Here is a 22039-nt window from a genome sequence, read left to right on the forward strand (position 1 = left end):
GGTATCTAATACAGGCTGACCCCAGTTCTAGCACTCTAGCCATTGTGCCATCACAGGGAGTCTTCAATTTTGGGTTCTGGATGATAATCTGTTAGGGATATTGTAGAGGAAATTCATTCTCAAACATGGCTTGGACTACATGACCTCTAAGTATTTTTCCCCAACTCTGGCTTCCTTTACTTTTTGATCCAGCCTTACTATTCTACTTACTATGCCTCACACCTGACTTTTCACCTTCCATCTCCATGATTTTGAACTGTCCCTATCCTATACCTTCCTATTAGAATCCCTGGATTACTTTGACTCAGCTGAAATACCATCTTCTGCAGGAGGCATTTCCCAGTGTCACCAGCTACTAATAATGCCTCCTCCTCTAAGGTTGGCTCCCACCTATTCTGCGTATATCGTGTACATACTTGGTTTTTCTTTCCTTTTCTTTGTGTCCTCAAAACTTAATATAGTGTCTAACACATAGTAAGTGCTTCATAATGCTTACTACTTGATTGATTGATCCTGTGATTTTATGAATCTGTACATGGAGTTAGAATGAAAACCAGCATTTCAGTGCCAAGAGATTCTTTTGGGATTGTATAAATGTCAGAAGCTAGTTAACCTGTTTACCCATAATGATAAAGGAAGCAGATGCACAGATATTCTAAAAACAATGCATTTTCAACATGAATTTCTATTTTGGCTTTGGAAATTAAATGTATGATTTTTTCAACCAACCAATTCATCAATTAATCAGCAAATATTTGTGGATTACCTACTCTCAGGCACTATGCCAGGCACTAGAGGTACAGATGCAAAGAAGAATACAATCCCTATTTAGAATGAGTTTACATTCCATTTTTGTGGGTTTATGAGCAGCACAACAATCTTTCTATCTTGTTCACATGGAGGCTGATGTGAAGATGAGCCTGTTCTCTCTATCCAAACACAGGTTATAGTAAAAAGTTGAGGGGAGCTTAAAAATACACAGCAAATAGCTGAACACATCTATGGCTGCATATATCTATGCAAAGTAGCAGATGCTACAGGAACAACCTACCCAGTCTGCTTTCCCAGTGACTTTCACCCATCACCTGCTAGCATAGGACACCTTTGAAGAAAATATGGGCTGTGGGTTCTGGAAGAGTTCTGGAAAAGAGAGGAAGATCTTGAATGCATGATCTCATTCTCTGCCTGATGAATAACCTGAGACAGTCTTAAGGAAGAACGAATACCATGGATTGTTTGCTGAGACAAGCTTTGGGTTTGAAAACAATTTTACATTGGCTGTGTCTCAAAGATTATCACCGTGACTGCAAATGGGTCACTAATTGTGTTTGCCCAGAGGAATCAAATAAACTGTTTTGAATAGCATGGCTTTTCCTTTCAAACAACAAATTTTACTATTTGTTCATCTTACTCTCTGATACCCCATCCCCACTGAATTGATTGGTTATTTGACTGAATTAACCAAATCAGATGTCTCTCTAGGAAAAAAAAAAAACCTCTACAACAGAATTGTACAAAATGATATTTAATGATATTTTGAGTTGTCCTAAATTTGCTAACTTAAATTCTGACAAGATGTGTGTGTGTGTGTGTGTGTGTGTGTGTGTGAAAAGAGACAAAGAAAGAGAGAAGAAACAGAAAAGGAGGGAAGGGGGAAAGAGAGAGAGACAGAGAGAGAGGAGGGAGAAATATGGTTGTATCTATTAGGGGTGGTAGGTAGGATGGGAGAGGAGACAGTCAAAATATGGTCATTTCCCCCTGAACACCAAAACTATAGAATACAGTGTGATGCAATGCAAAGGTATTTATTAAGCTTATACTATGTCCCAAGCAATCTTCTAATTAATGGGGATACAGATATAAGATTGAGATAGTCCCTGCTTTCAATGAGCTCTAATTAGAGGATACAACACAGGAAAGATGTCTCATGCTTAGGTTCACTTCCTGGCAGATAGGAAAGCTAGATCATTACTCAGGTTCTAGTAAGGAACTTATTTTATTCATTTTGAATCATGGAGGTTCAATTGAATGCATTTCCACCAGTTGAATAACTCTTAGTTTCAGAGCTGAAAGCTACTCCTTACTGAGATGATATGTCAGATCTACTGAAGAAGAATAAGTTTCCATAAGGGTTCATCATTCAGGGGAGTTGGGAATTAGAAAATATCAGAGTTTGAAACTAATCTCAGAAACCATCTTGTTTAACCTGAAAATATACAGGAATCTTCTCTAACACATCCTCATTTCCCTGTATATCTTGGAAATAAAACTTTTATCAGAGAAACTAACTACTAAGATTTTTCCAAGTTTCCTGCTTCTCTTTTAATATTAGCTGCATTGGTTTTGTTTGTGCAAAAACATTTTTATTTTATGTAATCAAAATTATCCACTTTACTTCCTATGAATTTCTTTCTCATTTTGGTCATGAGACCTTTCTTATCCAAAGAACCGATTGGCAATTTCATCCATGCTCTACTGTGTTGTTTATGGTGTCACCTTTTATGTCTATGTCATATTAATGATTTGAAGGTTATCTTAGTATGTGGTATGAGATATCAGTCTATACATAGTATCTGGGAGACTGTTTTTCCATTTTTCCAACATTTTTTGTTGAATAGTAAGTGCTTGCCACAATAATTAAGATATTTGTGTTTATTAAATACTAGGTTATTGTATTCATTTGCATCTGTTTATTATGTACCTAAACTGTTTCTCTGATCAACCTCTTTTTCTTACCTAGCACCAAATTGTTTTTTTTTGGTTTTTGTTTTTTGTTTGTGTGTGGGGGGCAATGGGGGTTAAGTGACTTGCCCAGGGTCACACAGCTAGTAAGTGTCAAGTGTCTGAGGGCAGATTTGAACCCAGGTACTCCTGAATCCAGGGTCAGTGCTTTATCCACTGCGCCACCTAGCCGCCCCCACCAAATTGTTTTGATGATTACAGTTTTGCGATATACAGTTTGAGATTTGGTATTACTAGGTCCATTTCTTCTCACCCTTTTTTCAATTGATTCCTTTGATATTTTATTGATTGCTATCGATATTCTATTGCTAATCTTTTATTATTACAGATAAATTTTGTCTTTTTTTGCTCTATAATGTAGTTCTTTGATAGTTTGATTGCTATGGTACTGGATGAATAAGTGAAATGGTATTGTCACTTTCAATTGTTGTTTTGGCCTACCCACAAGCAATTAATATTTCTCAAATTATTATAGCTGTCTTTATCTTTGCAATGAGTGTTTTGTAATTATGTTTATATAGTGTATGTCTTGGCAGGTAGACTCACTCAAGTATTTTGTACTGCCTGTAATTATTTTAAATGCAATTTCTTTCTCTTTCTGCTTCACCAACTAGATTGTAAACTCCTTCACAGAAAGAACTATTCTCCGTCCTTATACAAGTCATACCACAAAAGCATTGCACTGTATGAAGTAGCCATTTGATAAACATTTGTAGATTAAATGAAAAAAATGAATGAATTCTCTTTCATCCTTTTCTTTTTTCAATTCAATTTTTAACTCTTGCCCAGTTATGTCAGGAAAATTCTACCTGAAACCCTTTTTCCCATGGAAAGCTAGAAACATAGCTTACCAATCTTTTTGAATTAAAAATTGCTTGGAGACAAGGTGGCTGTCATATTTGTTTACTCAATATATTTAATTGTGTGCTAAATGATTTGTGATGGAGAGAGATTTAAGAAATTTGTTTTATTTGTGAGCCTCCCAAAAAGTCCTACTCATGACCTTTTTTTTTTTTTTTACGTGGGGCAATGAGGGTTAAGTGACTTGCCCAGGATCACACAGCTAGTAAGGGTCAAGTGTCTGAGGCTGGATTTGAACTCAGGTCCTCCTGAATCCAGGGCCGGTGCTTTATCTACTGTGCCACCTAGCTGCCCCCCTATTCATGACTTTTTGATATATGGGTAGTATTTATGATATGGAATTCAAGAACAAAGTCAAAATTTTTAAAGTGAAATTAGACATAATCTTTCCTTTAGGCCACTTTGGAAGCATCATCAACCTCTAAAGTCCTTCAAGAGTGCCCTAAGTCCTCTTTCAAATCTCCACAAATTTTTCTTTTTCATAGAATTTTAAACCTGCTTCTACTTACCCACATTCTTCTATTTACACAAGTTTACAAACTTAGCACAACCCTTGACACTTTTCCCCTCAACCTCCCACACCTAATCAGTTGCCAAATCTTGTTCTCTTACCAATTCTATTATTTTAACAGAAATTTTCACTGACACTATGGAATTTGAATGAATTGTGCTAGGGTAGGGTGGGTTCTGTTTCCCACCAGGGGCCCCAGTTCTGGACTTACTCAAGGAATTTTGAGGAGGGACTAACCCCAAAGAGAGTACCAGTAAGGGGCTCATTATGCCCCTTACTGGAGTTATTCTAGGAAAATCAAAGATTAGGTTTTGGCTTGTGTCTCTTCCCAAAAGAGATCAATAGGATCCCTTCTAGAAAATTACTCAATGTACTCAATATAATAGCTATCAGGTATAGATAGAATAGCTATTTATTTCCAAGGTCTCATAATCACACTTTGGCAAAGACATGTTAACAGTAACCTATTTCTCCTAATATACTCTTCTGGAAGATTGGTACTTAAATATAAGACAACATAAATATAGAAATACTGCTTTATATTAAAAGCATTAAAGTTATAGGAATACATGATCCATTGCTTAGTAGTTGTATGTTGTTAATAGAAATTAGAAGTCAAGATAAACTGAGGAAATGGTAGATATGTTGGTCCCAGTTCTTCCCTAAAATATCTTCCCCCAATACAATTTCCTTCACCCCTTTCTCCTACACCCCCCCTCAACCTGCCCCCTAGAGTCCTATCCCTGCCTCATCCCTCTACACATATCCTTTCCTTGATACAGTTTTCTGGCCTAGTGGAAATACAATACCCCAGTCATACTGAGTTCAGGCCTAGAATGGATGGATTTCTAAGACCAAAAGTCACCATATTCTGTATACCTGCTGATCAGATGCATTTCTGTGAGGAAGTTGGGGAGGCTGTATCCACCAGAACTGAAGATAGAAGAGTCACTGTTACCTTGCTGTAGACTTTTGCTATTTTGGGGCAGTGTAAACTTCCTTTATTAAAAGTTTGATGATTTGTGAGTCACACCTCTTCCTGTTTTCCAGTTCTCCTCTATGTGTTGTCTTCTATCGTTAAAATGTAAGCACCTTGAGGGCATAGATTGCCTTGCTTGTGGGGATTTGTATCACTAGCATTTAGTACAGTTCCTTGGCACATAAGTAATCACTTAATAAATTTTCTTTCCTTCTTCCTTCCTTCCTTCCTCCCTCCTTCCTTTTTTCTTTTCTTTTTCTTTCTTTCTTTCTACCTATTTCCCTATCTATCTGAAAAGAGATACTGTAAAGCAAAATGCAAACAGGAGGATAGGTCATCTGTTTTGAGTCTAAAATAGAAGAGATGAAGAAAGAATCTGAGTGTGTACACTAGTCACATCATTTTTCATTTTACTCAACAGAATTGCTCCTATTTGACTTTAAGTAGAGTCTGTATTGTGCTCAGTCCTTCATGAACAAAAGAAACATCTGATTAGTTTTCCTTATGAAACCTTTTATTTATTTGAATAGAGAAGATTTTATCCCTCATCTTCTTCAAGCTAGTGAAGCTTGGTATTATATTACTCTAACCTTTCATCATAAGGTATTTTTTTCCATATTTTGGCTCACTCTAGTTTCTTCATTCTTTTGAAAATATTATTACTAAAATTAAATGCAATACCCCTTCAGATTGATTTACTTAATGCTGACTGCAGTGGAAAGATTATATTTCAGCATTTCAATGTTATATTCTTTTTAATATAATCCAGTACCGCCATTGACTCTTTTCTGACAGCATAGGTCAGAAAGCATAGCAGCAACTTATCTTGAGGAAAAATTTCTGGATGCTAAGGATATAACAGAAAATATTGATGATATTATCCCCAAGGAAATGGCTAACCTTTCTTGCCCTGAATCTTGTCATTGCAGATGACAGTAGCCAATACCACTTCCTAAGAAAGAAAGAAATGACATAGTATCAGAATCATTCTAGGAGCTGTGAAATTCTCAGTCCTTTCAATTGGAACTTGCCCCAGTGTCCCCCCAGGAAACAACAATGAATACTATACTGAGAATCCAAAGATTCATTTGAATCCCAGTTCTGCCATTACCAAGGACACAGTTAAACATATAGCATCTTCTTATTTATAAAATGAGGAGTATGTACTCTTTAAGGTGGGAACAAGATATAAGGTCTTTTAAATATCAGAAACTTTTATGATAAACTAACAAAATGGCCCAGTAATTAAGACCTAGTAAGGAACCTAGTGATGTGAGGATCACAGAAAAACTTTGGGTCCACCCTACTGACCCTCACACCATTCATCCCCAAGTAGGTATATGATAAGGGGAGTCACAGAAAGAACATACTATATCTTTTTTTTGGGGGGGGGGGAGGTGAGGCATTTGGGGTTAAGTGACTTACCCAAGGTCACACAGCTAGTAAGTGTTAAGTGTCTGAGGCTGGATTTGAACTCAGGTACTCCTGAATCCAGGGCCAGTGCTTTATCCACTGAGCCATCTAGCTGCCCCAAACATACTATATCTTTAGTTTCATTTACCCAGAGATTCATCTTTCCCCTATCTGCTTAGAAGAACTTAATCTACAACCCAGAGAGGGATGGAGGATGACAGCCTACCTAATATACAATCATACATCATTTGTAATGTTAGCACTTTGATTCCGTGAAAACACAATGTTAGATGAAACATGACAAGGGAAAGGTAGTTCCATCAAAACAAAGTTATAATGGGATATATGTTCTGAATAATCAAATTAATACTATTTTTAAAAGAATGATATAAGTAGGAAGCCTCAATTTTCCTACATGTTAGTTATCTGTGCAATATCAAATTGCCAATTGGATTTCATTAATCATATTACAAGGAGGACATAATTTCATCTCTATGCCCCCTCCCCCATTCTACATTTCTGCTCAGACTCATATACAGATCTCTGGAAAATAGAGACTGAAAAATAAGAATGGGTTAATAATACCATTTATTGTATGATTGTGGAGAGAGTAGTTTTGATTTGAATCTGGGGATAGATGGGACTTGGGACCAGGTAGAAAAGTAAGTTTTTATCTATTGCACCTACAATAGTTAGTGCCCTCCCAGCATCACCTCTCCCAATCACACTGTATCTATTTCTTTCCTGTAGAATGTAACCTCCTTGAGGGTAGGAACTGATATTTTCTTCTTTTGTAGTTCCAGTACCTAAAGGCTTAATGCATGTATGGCACATGGTAGGTTCCATTTAATAAATACTCATTGAGTTGAACTAAATTAAACAAGTCCCCTATCTAGAGACCAAGGAAGTTGGGAGAAAGATGGGGTTCCAGGAAGATGGACTAATGTCAAAAGATTATTCACAGATTCTAAGCTAACTGACAAGAGGATACAGTTGGATAACTCTTCCCTCGAGCTGTGTTAGTTATCACTTATAACCAAAGATTCTAACCCTTTGTATCATGCCTAAAAATAAAATCTGTGCTGTATTTGTTGGTGGAGGGGAGTGGGGACCACCCTTGGGAAACCAGTAATGGTCTTCTGTCTGGAATTGACCCTGGGACTACTGCATTACAAAAAATATTTCATCCCTCAAACCAGCTAAAGGTAGGTAGGGGCAGAGAAAGTTTTACTTTGATTTCCCAGAGGTTAAATGATAGATAATTCGGGTACATATAAAATCAGTGGCAGAATCAGGACTAACCTAAGGTTATCCTGAACTTTGAAGAGTGATTCTCTCTCCACTAGGTCATGCATGCTGTTAACATTCTCTTCTCTGCTTTCAACCCTAGGCTTCCATTGAAGGTAAGAGGTGGTAATGTAAGAAGATGGGAGTTTTGGTAGGAGCTCTGGAAAAGAACTTGAAAAGCATTTAGAAAAAGAAGAGAAACTAAAATAAACTGAACAAAACTGGGGTAACTGACGTAATCAGCATGCAGAAAAATCCAGTACCATGAATGTTTTCTTCTCCTAACCCACTCTCCCATCAGGATCCTGCTGCTAGATGGACACTTACCACCGCCTGATACACTCCTGTCCACATCAGAGATAGGATAGGTAGATTGCCATCAGGGACTCTTCAAGCGGGTGGGACCATGAGTTTGTGCTCAAATGGATTTGTGCTTAAATTCCAGGGAATCATCTGGATGGAATTAATGATTTACTCTATTGCATCCTTAACTCTCTTTGTAAAATTTCTTATAATCATTTTGAGGATTCTGTAAGAGACATGTAATATTGAGAGGAGAAAATTATGAAGCTATAATAACCTTTCTCTCCTAACCACTTATTTGTTCATTGCTCTCTTAGCATATCCCAGTTAATTATTTTTTTTTTGCAGGGCATTGGGGGTTAAGTGACTTGCCCAGGGTCACACAGCTAGTAAGTGTCAAGTGTCTGAGGCCATATTTGAACTCAGGTACTCACTCCTAAATCCAGGGCCGGTGCTTTATCCACTGTGCCACCTAGCTGCCCCGCAGTTAATTATTTTTTGCTCAGTTCATCTATCTTTTTTTAATTTTATTTTTTCCATTAAAAGCAAATTGTTTTCTATCCCTCCCATCTTCCCCATCCCCTCCCCACCTTCACTATACATAGCCTCATTGAGGCTGGGGAGGGGGAGGGAGCAAAATGAAACTAATAGAGGATTCCTATTGACCATTTCCAAAAATGTATTTCTCCTTCAACATCATGATTCCATTGCCAGTCTATCAGGAGTTGGGTACCATGCTTCCGCACCATTCCTTTGGAATATACTTTGATCTTTCAAATAAATAATTTCTCTAAAGTTCCATGGGATCCTTCTTATCAGATCTCTAAAAACCTCCTTGTTTTCCCCGCAACTCTACACCTGTGTGAAATCTATGTTCTCATACCTTAACCTTACAGTCCCATGAACTTTTCATAGATCATAGAATCATACATCATAAATTTCAAGATCTGGAAGGAAACCTATTACAAAAACCTCATTTTACAAATTAAATACTTTCTGAAACCCAAGATGGTGACTCAAGATACCCAGGCAGCAAACATGCTCTCATAATTTTCTATCTCAACCTACTTTATACTTATTAAGCCTCCAATACCATCTGTCAACCCCCAAACTCCACACTATCTTTCTGTGACATACCTATCTGGGACAAGATAAGAAAGAAACAATTAGGCCTTCCCATGGACAGCTTCTGTACTCCACCTCAACTACAGAGAGGTGGTCATAAGCTTGATTGCCATCATCATCTCTATGTTCATGAACTCCAAAATTCCTTTATCTGATCATAATCTTTCATATTTTCATTTTCCCTATGCTTTATGACTCCTAACTTTGTTCTTCATCTTCAGCATAACCCCGCTCCCTGTACTGTCCAGTTCTTTCCCAGGATATCATCCCTGCACTGGCCAGTCAAGAGTCAAGAGTCAGGGCAGCTAGGTTTCACAGTTGATAAAGCACCGGCCCTGGATTCAGGAGGATCCGAGTTCAAATACAGCCTCAAGCACTTGACATTTACTAGCTGTTTGACCCTGGACAAGTCATTTAACCCTCATTGCCCCACAAAAAAGAGTCAATAGTCAATTTATTAATCCTTTATCATGTACCAGGCACTATACTAATAAAAGAGAATATAAATACAAGCAAAAAGACAGTTTCTGCCTTCATGGAGCTTACATTTTAATAGAGACAGACAACACATAAAGGGAACTGAAAAGTGAAAGGATACATTTAATGGCTGTCCTCTCCTCCCTTCTTTATCTTGACCTCTGGGGAATCAGTTTTCCTCTACAGGCCCTTGCCCTCTTGTCCTATCTCCAACATTATCCCCTTCCAAATCCCAGCTTTGATGACTCCAACCATCTGTCATCTTTGTTCCTATTCATGAGCAACTGGAGAAAGCTGGAAAAAATCAGGTTCCCACTATAAAATTTATGTTACATAATCTCAACTGGGCCCTGTCTGAAGCTAAGGCAGGATCCTTTTACACTTCACGTCCTAATCAATTAGATCCATCTGACTCACCATAGTAAATATTTCAAATAGCAAACTTTTTCAATCTGCCTCAACCTTCCTCCCATGGCACCCCCTTTCCTACCCTCTCAGCTGAGGATGCTTCATATTTAACTCCCTAAAAATGAAGCCAAAAAAAGGTCCTTCTCTTTGCTCCCCTCCTCAACATCCCACATCACTCAGAGATGCTATCTTCCCCCACCGTCTATCTCCTGTCATCAACCAATTCCATCTCATATGATCAGGTGCTAAGGTAAAATTTCACCGGGGCAGCTAGATGGAGCAGTGGATAGAGTACCAGCCCTGGAGTCAGGAGTACCTGAGTTCAAATCCGGCCTCAGACACTTAACACTTACTAGCTGTGTGACCCTGGGCAAGTCACTTAACCCCAATTGCCTCACTAAAAAACAAAAAAAAAACAAAAAATAACTTCACCACTCTTACCCTTGATCCTATCCCAATTTATCATTTCTAGTCTATTACTCCCTCTATTATCCCAACTAGCTTGTTAATCTTCAATGTTTTCCCATCTACCGGCTACTTTCCTGATGTCTACAAACACCCCCATGTACCCCTATCCTTTAAAAACTCTCACTTGATCAGGCCATGCCCTGCTAGGTATCATCCTATGCCTCTCTTCTGCCAGGACTAAACTTCTTGAGAAAGCCATGTATTACAGAGGGGGCAATGTCAGAGAGAAGGGGCAAGATGCCAGAGATGTTGTGAAGTTCAAGTCAACAGGCAGGATCTAGCAACAGTTTAGACATGGAGGGTGAGGGTGAAAAGTCAAGGATGACACCCAGGTTGTGAACCTGGATGATGGCGAGGAGGTTGGTGTTCTTTACAGTAAAAGGAAAATTAGGAAGATGGGAGTGTTTGAGAAGAAAGAAAATTAGTTCGGTTTTGGATACATCATGTTTAATATGAATATGATACATCCAGTTCAATATATCTAATAGGCAGTTAGAGATGTAAAACTTGAAGTCAAGAGATTAAAGTTGGACAAATAGATCTGTCAGTTATCTACAAGAAATGATAATTGATAGTATAAAGGGAAAGAGAACAGACCAGGACAGAGCCTTGAATTATATCTATGATTAGTGGTTATAGCATGAAAATCCAGCAAAAGAGACTGAGAAGAAAAGGTCAGCCAGTTAGAAAGAGAACTTAATGAGAGCACCATCATGAAAATCTAGAGAGAGTAGAGTATGAAAGAGAAGACTATGACCATCAATGTCAGCTTAACATAAAAAGATTAATGACTATTCTTTGTTTTCAGCCTTTAAATTAGTTCACAATCTGTTGAATCATTCTATCATGAAGCCTAAATATCTCCATCTTCTCTACAAGAAAAATATGATAGACTTTATGTTTTCCTAAAATCTAAGTAAACAAGATTTACACAATTCTCTTGATCTATCAATTTAGTAACTCTATCAGAAAAAGAAATAATCTAGCATAATGTTTTTGTTTAATGTTAAAATGTTTTATCAATAGCTTTTTTAACACTATGTGTTACTCCTTAATATTTCCAGCCTCTTCATTGAAACATTCCTTGTAACAAAGAAAAACATTTGAGAAAAAATGACTGACAGAGCAACCATATCTGATAGGATATCTGATAGGAGGGGAGGATGTTGAGGACATTGCACACCTATTGAGGTACGGCATGAAGGAAATTAATTTCAAGGTATATGGGAGGGAACATACCAAAATCACAGAGAAAACTGCCCTCCCAAAAAGAAATTAAGATGATATCAATAATTACTGAGCTATATACCCATATTCTGGGCTGAGCTTGACTTAGGCCACTTCCCTGGAAGTTTAGGTTTGATATAAGGACAAAATGAGACACTGGTAGGTCATTCAACAGTTAGCAAAAAGAGAGTTACTTAGCCATAATAGGAAAAGCTATTTAACAAGGCTAGGACACCCGGAGTTGTTTCAGCTAAGCATCGTTCCCTTGCCTACATATTGTTGTTCATCAACCAAGCATCAGAGTGTTCCAGGGGCACCTCATGCCTGCTTTGTACTCAGGAGATGAACTGATATTTAGAGTCTGAGCCTTTAGTCCTCTGAGCCAACTAAGTCTTAAGAAATTTATGGAAAAACTAACATAACTTGCATGGGGGAGGGAGTTAGGGTATTGCAACTATCACACCATCTTTATTTTTGTGAGAACATACACACATATGGAAGACATTAAGTGCATCCTTGATAAATATAAGGGAACAGGCAGACTATCACAAAAAATAATATACCACAGTAGAATTTTTGTTTATCATCTTACAAGTAACTAAAAGATATAAATAATATGAGATGTCACTGTTTGTCAACTATTTAAAAAAAATAATTCAGTAGCATAAAATACCACACTGAAAGTTCTCCTCAAATAAGGTTTCTCTCATGCATATGTCAAAATCACAGAAAATTCCTTCAAAGAGGTAACAGAGAAAACTTTAAGTGATAACCATCTGATTATATCAAGTATTTATAAAAAGAAGTGAGTCAAGTATTCCATAAAGGGGATAGAAAAAATATAGGGAAAAACCAAGAAAACTAATTACAAAAAAGATAGAGAAACAGGGTTTTTAATTCAATTTTATTCAACAGAGATAGAAAAATAGACAAAAATCTGCATAAAGCTGTCAGTTTCTTTTTAAACTGTCACTAGAAGCATTCATTCTCATTCATTCTCTCTCTTTCTCTCTCTCTGGTTGGGGGGGGCGTAGTTTTCCCTTTCTTGTCAAGTCTGAAAGTGCAGGGGTTACTTACTCCCAGGCCCAGTAGGAATTTAATCTGCATGGGAGCTTTTGACCTGCTTTGGTTCCTACCTGGGCAAGTTTGGTCAACCTGGTGGACTCCTCTCCTCCTTCCAAACTCATAGGGGATCATCATATTGATGTCAGATTTGGTACAAACAACTCGTTGCCTTAGCCCACTGAAGCTCAATGAGCTCAGAGCTCCCTAGCTTGGGACCACCCAACTCAGCTCCCCAGAGAGCAGGGATGTGCCACTGTGGTCAGTAGCAATTTATTCTTTTTGGAGCCTTCCTTTTCACAATCTTCATGGTCTCTTCTGAAAACTAAAGTTTTGCCTGGTTTGAAATGTTTCTCTTGCCTTTTCAATGGAGAGGAGAAAGGAGGAAGGAAAGAATCTGGAATTGAAAGTAAAATGAAATTTAATTTTTTTGAAAAAAACTCCATCTTTTCATACAAATTGCTTTCTTGAAATGGTGTGAATATTTCTAAGCACTGCTCAGCTTTTCCATGTACTGCAGAAATGTTTAGAATCAGAAGAAGGATAGCATGTGGAATCAGGGGCTAGGTTCTTCAGTGGCTCCCACCACTATGTTTTGAAAAGAATACACTTGACAGAATCCCCTCATTCCTGTCTCAAGCCCCCATGGTCTATTTTTCTGTACCCCTGCAAAGTACCAATGTTTAATCCCTATTTTTTGACATGCACAAGTATTTGGCAAAATTGGTTAGTTAATCAATTAAGCCACAATCCTATAATATCATTACCTTTCACCCCTTCCACAGGGTTCAGCAATACCCCTAAGGAGGTTTAAGGGTAAAGTATCCAGTGTCTCTCCCATTGGCTCCAAATCCTACCAATTGTGTTCCCTGCATTTTAGGGGTCCCCCACCAACACTCCAATTCCATATAACCATTTACTAGTCAAATTAGCTTTTATAAAGGAATATTTTGTTCTAAGCTATAACAAGAACAGTTAGACTAACACGGTTAGGGGCGGTGCATAATCTCTCTTCTCATATTACCACTGTCTCTGGGATATAAGTTCATAGTTTAGCTCAGTTCCTCTACAGTACAGTTCAAAGACCCTCTTTGGGCTTAAGCCCCAGAAAGTCTGGCTTCTAAGAACTTCTTTGTTGGGCGGCAGGAACATCAGACCTGAAATTCTGCCTCTGAGGTCACCATGACTCAAGTCTGGGTCTAAGAACTACACAACCTGTGCCTAGAACTGGAAAGGACAAATGAAAAAGAAAAAAACATACTATTTCTTGTAGACACAGGGTCCAATTAAAAAAAGGCAAGGAGGCAGTCCTTCTCCTCATCCAGTTCAGTTCATGGTGCCCCTACTGTTGATGAACAGGACCTTCACTCTTAGGACATTGCCAGAAAGGGAGAGAGACTGATCTAGTCTGATTTTTTTTTTTTTTTTTGGTGAGGCAATTGGGGTTAAGTGACTTGCCCAGGGTCACACAGCTAGTAAGTGTCAATTGTCTGAGGCCGGATTTGAACTCGGGTCCTCCTGACTCCAGGGCCGGTGCTCTATCCACTACGCCACCTAGCTGCCCCCTAGTCTGACATTTTTAAAGATATAGCCTATATGGGGCAGCTAGGTGGTGCAGTGGATAGAGCACCGGCCCTAGAGTCAGGAGGACCCGAGTTCAAATCCGGCCTCAGACAATTGACACTTACTAGCTGTGTGACCCTGGGCAAGTCACTTAACCCCAATTGCCTCACCAAAAAAAAAAAAAAAAAAAAGATATAGCCTATTTTGGCTATGTGCTCAATAGGAAAAAAAAAAGGCAGTTACCATCCATACAGCAGTAGAAGTAAAATGGTTTTTCCCAGAAGCAGGGCCCCGGCAACTCCCACATGGGTCCCTCCATATTAAGGTGATCTGGTCATGTACAAAGTAAAGTCCTATTTCATACACACATAAATAAAATATATGCCCAGAAATGTATGCCATATACAAAACATGTGCCTAGAAACAAAATAGATACAAAAACGATATGATACTATAGCTCCTCTCCCAAGGTTTTATGAGGAAAGCTCATTGTTAACTTTAATATACTATACAAACATGAAATATTATGTTTGCTAAATTATCTTCTTAAATTTTCCCTTTCTCAACTAAGCATACCCAGTTTCTTTCAACCACTGGTTATCTGACAATTTATATACCATCATGTTCATCCTCTTTAGAACATAATCCAATTACTTAATATTCCCCTTAAAACCAATTTGCTAATCAGAACTCAACACAATACTCTAAATATGGTCTGACTGGTACAGAATCAAGGGGGACTTTTACCCCATCTTCTGGATAATACACTATTCTATTATATATTAAAGGAGACAAAGTTTGCATTAGCTTTTTGGTGGATATTTTTTTTTGACAACTAGTTCACATTGTTGAAACAAAAAAAATAAGTGAAAAAAATATTTTTCCTCATTCTATACTTGTGATCATGGTTCTTTGAACTTAAGTGAAGATCTTTCCGTTTATTCCTATCAAATTTCATGTCTCTAGTATCAGTTTCTTCCCCCAGTAGAACATAAACTCCTTGAGGGAAAGATTTGTTTTGCCTTTGAATTTGTGTACTCAGGGGCAGCTGGGTGGTGCAGTGGATAGAGCACCAGCCCTGGAGTCAGGAGGGCCTGAGTTCAAATCTCACCTCAGACCCTTGACACTTACTAGCTGTATGACCCTGGGCAAGTCACTTAGCCCCAATTGCCTCACCAAAAAAAAAAAAAGAAGAAGAAGAATTTGTGTACTCAGTCAAAATATTCAACCTGTCCAAAATATTTGTATATTCTTTTTTTGCAATTCAGAATATTAGATATCCTTCCCAGATATGAACCACCTGACTCAAAATTTCATAATCATGCCATTTATGCTTTCATCTTGGTCTTTGAGATAAACGTCAAATAGAATAAGATCAATAGCAGAGCCCTGCCCTAGATTGCTAGACAACTCCCTCTAAGTTGATATTTATCCATTGATCAATATTACTTAACTACAGCTGTGCAACCAACCACAAATTCACGTGACTCACAATACCTTCTATGCCAGGGTCTTTAATTTTGTCCATAATACCAGTATAAAACACTTTGCTGAATTCTTTGCTGAAATTCAGATACATCATGTCTAAGCTTGATTTACCAACCTAGTAACTTTATCCAAAAAGGAACTGTGGTTAATTTGGTGTGACCTTATTCTTAGTGAATCTGTGTAAGTATGATTATCACTTCCCTTTATAAGTTCTTATAAACAATTGGTTTAGTAATCTCTTCTAAGAAGTTTGCAGGACATTGACATCATTCTCACCAGTCTATAGTTTCAGAATACATTTTGTGTCCTTTCAAAAATGGAAAACTATTTGCTTATCCCCAGAGTCCAAAACCTCTCTCTCCATGATCCCTTAGAGATTACCAACAATTGTTTTGCGAAACTTTTTTTTTCCAATTTCTGTTTTCATCTGAATCAGTCTTTGGATTGATCTTGTTTTCTTTATTCTTTTTTTAAAAAAATCTAACCTTTAAAACCACTTATTGTGCCTTTTCTTTAAGGGTCCCCTCTGTTCTGGAGCCATGGACATGGTTTGATGTTCATTTCCACAGGTGATCCTGGCTTTGCCATCTCAAAACACCAAGCCATGCAGTGCCGAGGGGCACTTGGCTACAACACAAGCATCCAGGAGGAGTAGCTTTGTGGATGCCCCAAAATGGTCCTAGCTATACTCTTCCCCCAGCTAAATATTTGCTACCCTTAGCAAATCAACTGGGCTATTTTGATCAAATTTTCCAAATCTCTAATTATGAAAAATTCTCTGGGATTTGAGGGAAGCTCAAACATTGCCCTTTCAAGTGTCTCCTCCAAGCTATGTTTTACCAGTCTCAAAAACTTCATGCAACACAATCCTTAATGGTCCTCTTTGAGAACAAAGGACAAACAACAATAATGGTCCTCTGAATGTCATAAGATGATCTCAGTGGTCCCTTCAGCATAGCATACTGTCCCAAATTTAACACCTTTAGGGAAGTCTTAGACCAACCACAAGCTAATGATCCTGGAGACCACAACCATCCTCAAATACAAAGTTATGTGAATTCAACAAATCAGTGACATTTTATAAAGTTTACTTTTTCAAAAATAAATTTTGTGGGGAAATGGGGGTTAAGTGACTTGCCCAGGGTCACACAGCTACTAAGTGTCAAGTGTCTGAGGCTGGATTTGAACTCAGGTCCTCCTGAATCCAAGGCTGGTGCTTTTATCCACTGTGCCACCTAGCTGCCCCAAAGCTTACTTTTAAAAGGCCCTTCCAAACCCAAGAAAATAGAGAAAAGAAGAAAAAATTGTAATAAAGCTAACAACTCAAAGGAAAAAAATAGAGAAAAGGAAAAAGGGAAAACAAGCTTTCCTTCTCAGAGGAATATTAGTCTCAAATGAACTTCTAGAATATATGGGGAGGGGCAGCTAGGTGGCACAGTGGATAGAGCACTGGCCCTGGAGTCACAGGGCCTGAGTTCAAATCCGGCCTCAGACACTTAACACTTACTAGTTGTGTGACCCTGGGCAAGTCACTTAACCCCAATTGCCTCACTAAAAAAAAAAAAAAAAGAGTAGAATATATGGAGCTCTCTTCACAGGAATTGGAGACCTAAAGATCAACTGGAAGTCAACCTGTGAAACCAAACTCTAAAACCAAAAAATACTTCTATGATTCCTTTCATCATATTATTGTTCAATCATTTCAATTGTATCCAACTCTTCATGACTCCATTTGGTGGTTTCTTGGCAAGGATACTGGAATGGTTTGCCATTTCCTTCTCCAGATTAGTTTACAGATGAGGAAACCAAGGCAAATAGGGTGAAGTGACTTACCCAGGGACACAAAGGTGGTAAGTGTCTGAGGCCAGATTTGAACTCACAAAGATGAGTCATCCTGACTCCAGGTCTGGCACTCTATCCATTGTGCCATCTAGTTGTACTGCCCTCCTTCATCACATAGGGCAATCCAACCAGAGCACCAGACAAAATAACTTCAACACACAGAGCACACCAAAATTTATCCAAGAATCACAATAATACATAGGGTGATCTCACTAGAGAACTGGACAAAGCATTTCCTCAGGATCACTGAACACATAGAACACTGGAAATTATCCCCAGTGGATTCTTGCCACCCCACTGAGAAATTCCTAACACGGGTGACAATAGGACACATGGGTTTAGTTTAAATATAAAACAAAGCCAGACACTTCCTGACCACATGTGGAGGTCCCCAAAGGGATTAAACATTTAGGGTTTACTGGAATCCGACCCTCAAAAACTGGAGAAGCTCCCCATATCTAACAAAAAGAAGGGCTGTCGGGCCCAACAGGTCTGAGGTATCATCATGTCTACCCTCTACTCTGGACCAATTCATGTAGTCTAGGCTGAATTTCAGTCTAGAGGAGCCTGGATCAGAATGAGAAGGGTTAAATCTCCCTTTTCTCCCACTCTTAAGTTTTTGAATAAACCTTAGGCTTTGGCTCATGTCTAAGTTTTTCTAAAGGAGAAAGTAGAAAGATGTTCAGTCTATACTCTAAAGCAGGCATTTCTTATGCACAAAAGAAATTCTAAAAGGCACAAGACTCACAGTAATACTTAAAACGGGATGGAGCCAAGATGGCAGAGAGAAGCTAGGAACTTTCCTGAGCTTTCCCGTATTTCCCTCAAAAACAACATTAAATCGAGCCTCTAAACAGATTCTGGTACTACGGAACCTACAAAAAGAGAGACAAAATCCTGCTACGTGAAATAATTTAGAAGACTTCAGAAAAGGTCTGTCTCACCTGGGGTAAAAGGGGAGGGCGACTCAGCATCCCATCTGGCAGCTCACCTCAGCAAAGCTCGGCTCAGTGTGGCTCAGCACCACTCCTCTCAGCTGGCAGCTCACCTCAGCAAAGCTCCGCTCAGTGAGCAGCTCAACACTGTTGCAACTCGACACAGCTGAGAGTGGGGCAGCTGAGAGCAGTAAGAAGCTTGCAGCCCTGAACCCTGTGCCCCAGGAGCAGACTTCAACTTGATAAGTTTAAAAATAGCCTACAACATAAGCAAGAAACAAAAAAGGACCCTTACCATTGACAACTTCTATGGTGAAATTCCCTTTCACCAAAATTCAAACACAGATGAGTTAGTCAAAACGCCCACAAGTGAAGACTCAAGAGTGAAGATGATCTTGTCTCAAGACCAAAAAGCCCTCTTTGAAGAGCTCAAAAAGGCTTTTAAAAACCAAATAAGAGAGGTAGAAGAAAAAAATGGAAAAAGAAATCAGAGAAATGAGAGCTACACTGCAAAAAGAAGCAAAAAAAAATGACTGAGGAAAACAATTCCTTAAAAAATACAATTGACGGGGCAGCTAGGTGGCGCAGTGGCTAGAGCACTGGCTTTGGAGTCAGGAGGACCTGAGTTCAAATCCGGCCTCAGAAACTTAACATTTACTAGCTGTGTGACCCTGGGCAAGTCATTTAACTCCCATTGCCCGACAAAAAATAAAAAAATAAAAAATAAATGATTTCTGTTTGCCTCACCAAAAAAAAAAAAAATACAATTGGCCAAATGAGAGAAAAAATTAGCCAAACAGAAAAAGAAGTGCAAAAGCTTACTGTGGAAAATAAGGCCTTAAAAATTAAAATTGAGCAGTTGGAAGCGGATAACTCCATGAGACAACAAGAATCTGATGAGCAGAATCAAAAGACTGAAAAAATAGAAGAAAATGTGAAATACCTCATTGGAAAAACAACTGACCTAGACAATAGGTCCAGGAGAGATAATCTGAGAATTATTGCACTGCCTGAAAGCCATGATCAAGAAAAGAGTCTAGACACCATATTCCAGGAAATTACTAGGGGACTTCCAAGGCTTCCTGAGAAAAAGAATAGAAATGAACAGAAAATTTGATCTCCAAATACAAGACTCTAGAGAAATATAAAGAGGTAAACAAGGGGGAGAAAAAGGTTGTTCAATGATGTTAAACTGTTTGAGTCCATAAGAGGGAAGATAATACCTTTAACTCTTGAGATCTGTATCTCTGTAAAGGTATTGTTATTAAGTCAACTTTGATGTGATGATATAAAGAAACTTAAGGGACAGAATAAAAGAAGACTAGGGGGAGGAGAGGAAGGGAGAGGTGGAATGGGTTAATTATATCATGGCAAGAGGCACAAAAAGAACCCATTACAACAGAGGGAAAGAAGGGAGGGGTGGGCATTGTTGCAACCTTACTCTCATCAGACTTGGTTCAGAGAGGAAATAAAATACACTCCCATTTGTATAAAGAAACTTAGTTTACTCTGTAGGGAAACAAAAGGGGAAGGGGGGAAAGGGTGTTATTGATAGAAAGGAGGGCATAAGTGGGGAAAGGGGGCAAGAAAAAGAAGAGCAGCTAATAAAAGGGAGGGCAGGTTGAGGGAGGCAGTGGTCAGAAGCAAAACACTGGTCAAGTGGAATGGGGGAAAGAAGGGAAAAAAGAGTACAAAGGGGAAAAGAAGATGGAGGGAAATAAACAGTTAATAACTTTAACTGTGAATGTGAATGGGATGAACTCTACCATAAAATGGAAGCAAATTGCAGAGTGGATTAAAAACCTACAATATGCTGTTTACAAGAAACACATTTGAAGCAGAGAGATACACAAAGAGTAACGGTAAAATATATTCTGCTGGAGCAGAATATATTATGCATCAGCTATAGTAAAAAAAAGCAGCGGTAGCAATCCTTATCTCAGACAAAGCAAAGGCAAAAATAGATTTCATTAAAAGAGATAAGGAAGGAAACTACATCTTGCTAAAAGGTTCTATAGATAATGAAGTAATATCAATATTAAACATGTATGCACCAAGTGGTATAGCATCCAAATTCTTAGAGGAGAAGTTAAATGAGTTACAAGAGGAAATAGACAGTAATACTATACTAGTAGGGGATCTGAATCTTCCCCTCTTAGAATTAGATAAATTTAGCCACAAAATAAATAAGAAAGAAGTGAAAGAGGTGAATAGATTACTAGAAAAGTTAGACATGATAGATGTCTGTAGAAAATTGAATGGGGATAGAAAAGAATATACCTTATTCTCAGCAGTACATGGCACATTTTCAAAAACTGACCATGTATTAGGGCACAAAAACATCATGGTCAAATGTAGAAAAGCAGAAATAGTAAATGCATCCTTCTCAGATCACGATGCAATAAAAATTACATGTAAGAAAAAGCCATGAAAAAGTAGACTGAAAATCAATTGGAAACTAAATAATTTCATTCTAAAAAAAGAGTGGGTCAAACAACAAATCATAGGAACAATCAATAACTTCATCCAAGAGAATGACAATAATGAGACAACATACCAAAATCTATGGGATGCAGCCAAAGCAGTGCTTAGGGGAAATTTTATAGCTCTAACAGCTTACATGAATAAAAAAGAGAAAGAGGAGATCAATGAATTGGGCATGCAACTTAAAAAGCTAGGAAAAAAAAAAACAAATTAGAAATCCCCAATTAGATATTAAACTAGAAATCCTGAAAATTAAAAGGAGAAATTAATAAAATTGAAAGCAAGAAAACTATAGAATTAATCAATAAAACTAAGAGCTGGTTTTATGAAAAAACCAATAAAATAGATAAAATATTGGTTACTTTGATTTTAAAAAAGAAAGAAGAAAACCAAATTACCAGTATCAAAAATGAAAAGGTTGATCTTACCACTAATGAAGTGGAAATTAAAGCAATAATTAGAAACTATTTTGCCCAACTGTATGACAATAAATTTGACAATCTAAATGAAAGGGATAAATATTTACAAAAATACAAACTGCCCAGGTTAACTGAAGAGGAAATAAAATCCTTAAATAAGCCCATATTAGAAAAAGAAATTAAACAAGCCATTAATGAACTCCCTAAGAAAAATCCCCAGGGCCAGATGGGTTTACAGGTGACTTCTACCAAACATTTAAAGAACAATTAATTCCAATATTACACAAATTCTTTGGAAAAATAGGTGAAGAAGGAGTTCTACCAAATTCATTTTATGACACAAATATGGTGGTGATACCAAAAGCAGGCAGAGCAAAAACAGAGAAAGAAAATTATAGACCAATTTCCCTTATGAATATTGATGCAAAAATCTTAAATAAGATAT

Source organism: Dromiciops gliroides, chromosome 5 (genome assembly GCF_019393635.1).
Source record: "Dromiciops gliroides isolate mDroGli1 chromosome 5, mDroGli1.pri, whole genome shotgun sequence".
Taxonomy (NCBI): Eukaryota; Metazoa; Chordata; class Mammalia; order Microbiotheria; family Microbiotheriidae; genus Dromiciops; species Dromiciops gliroides.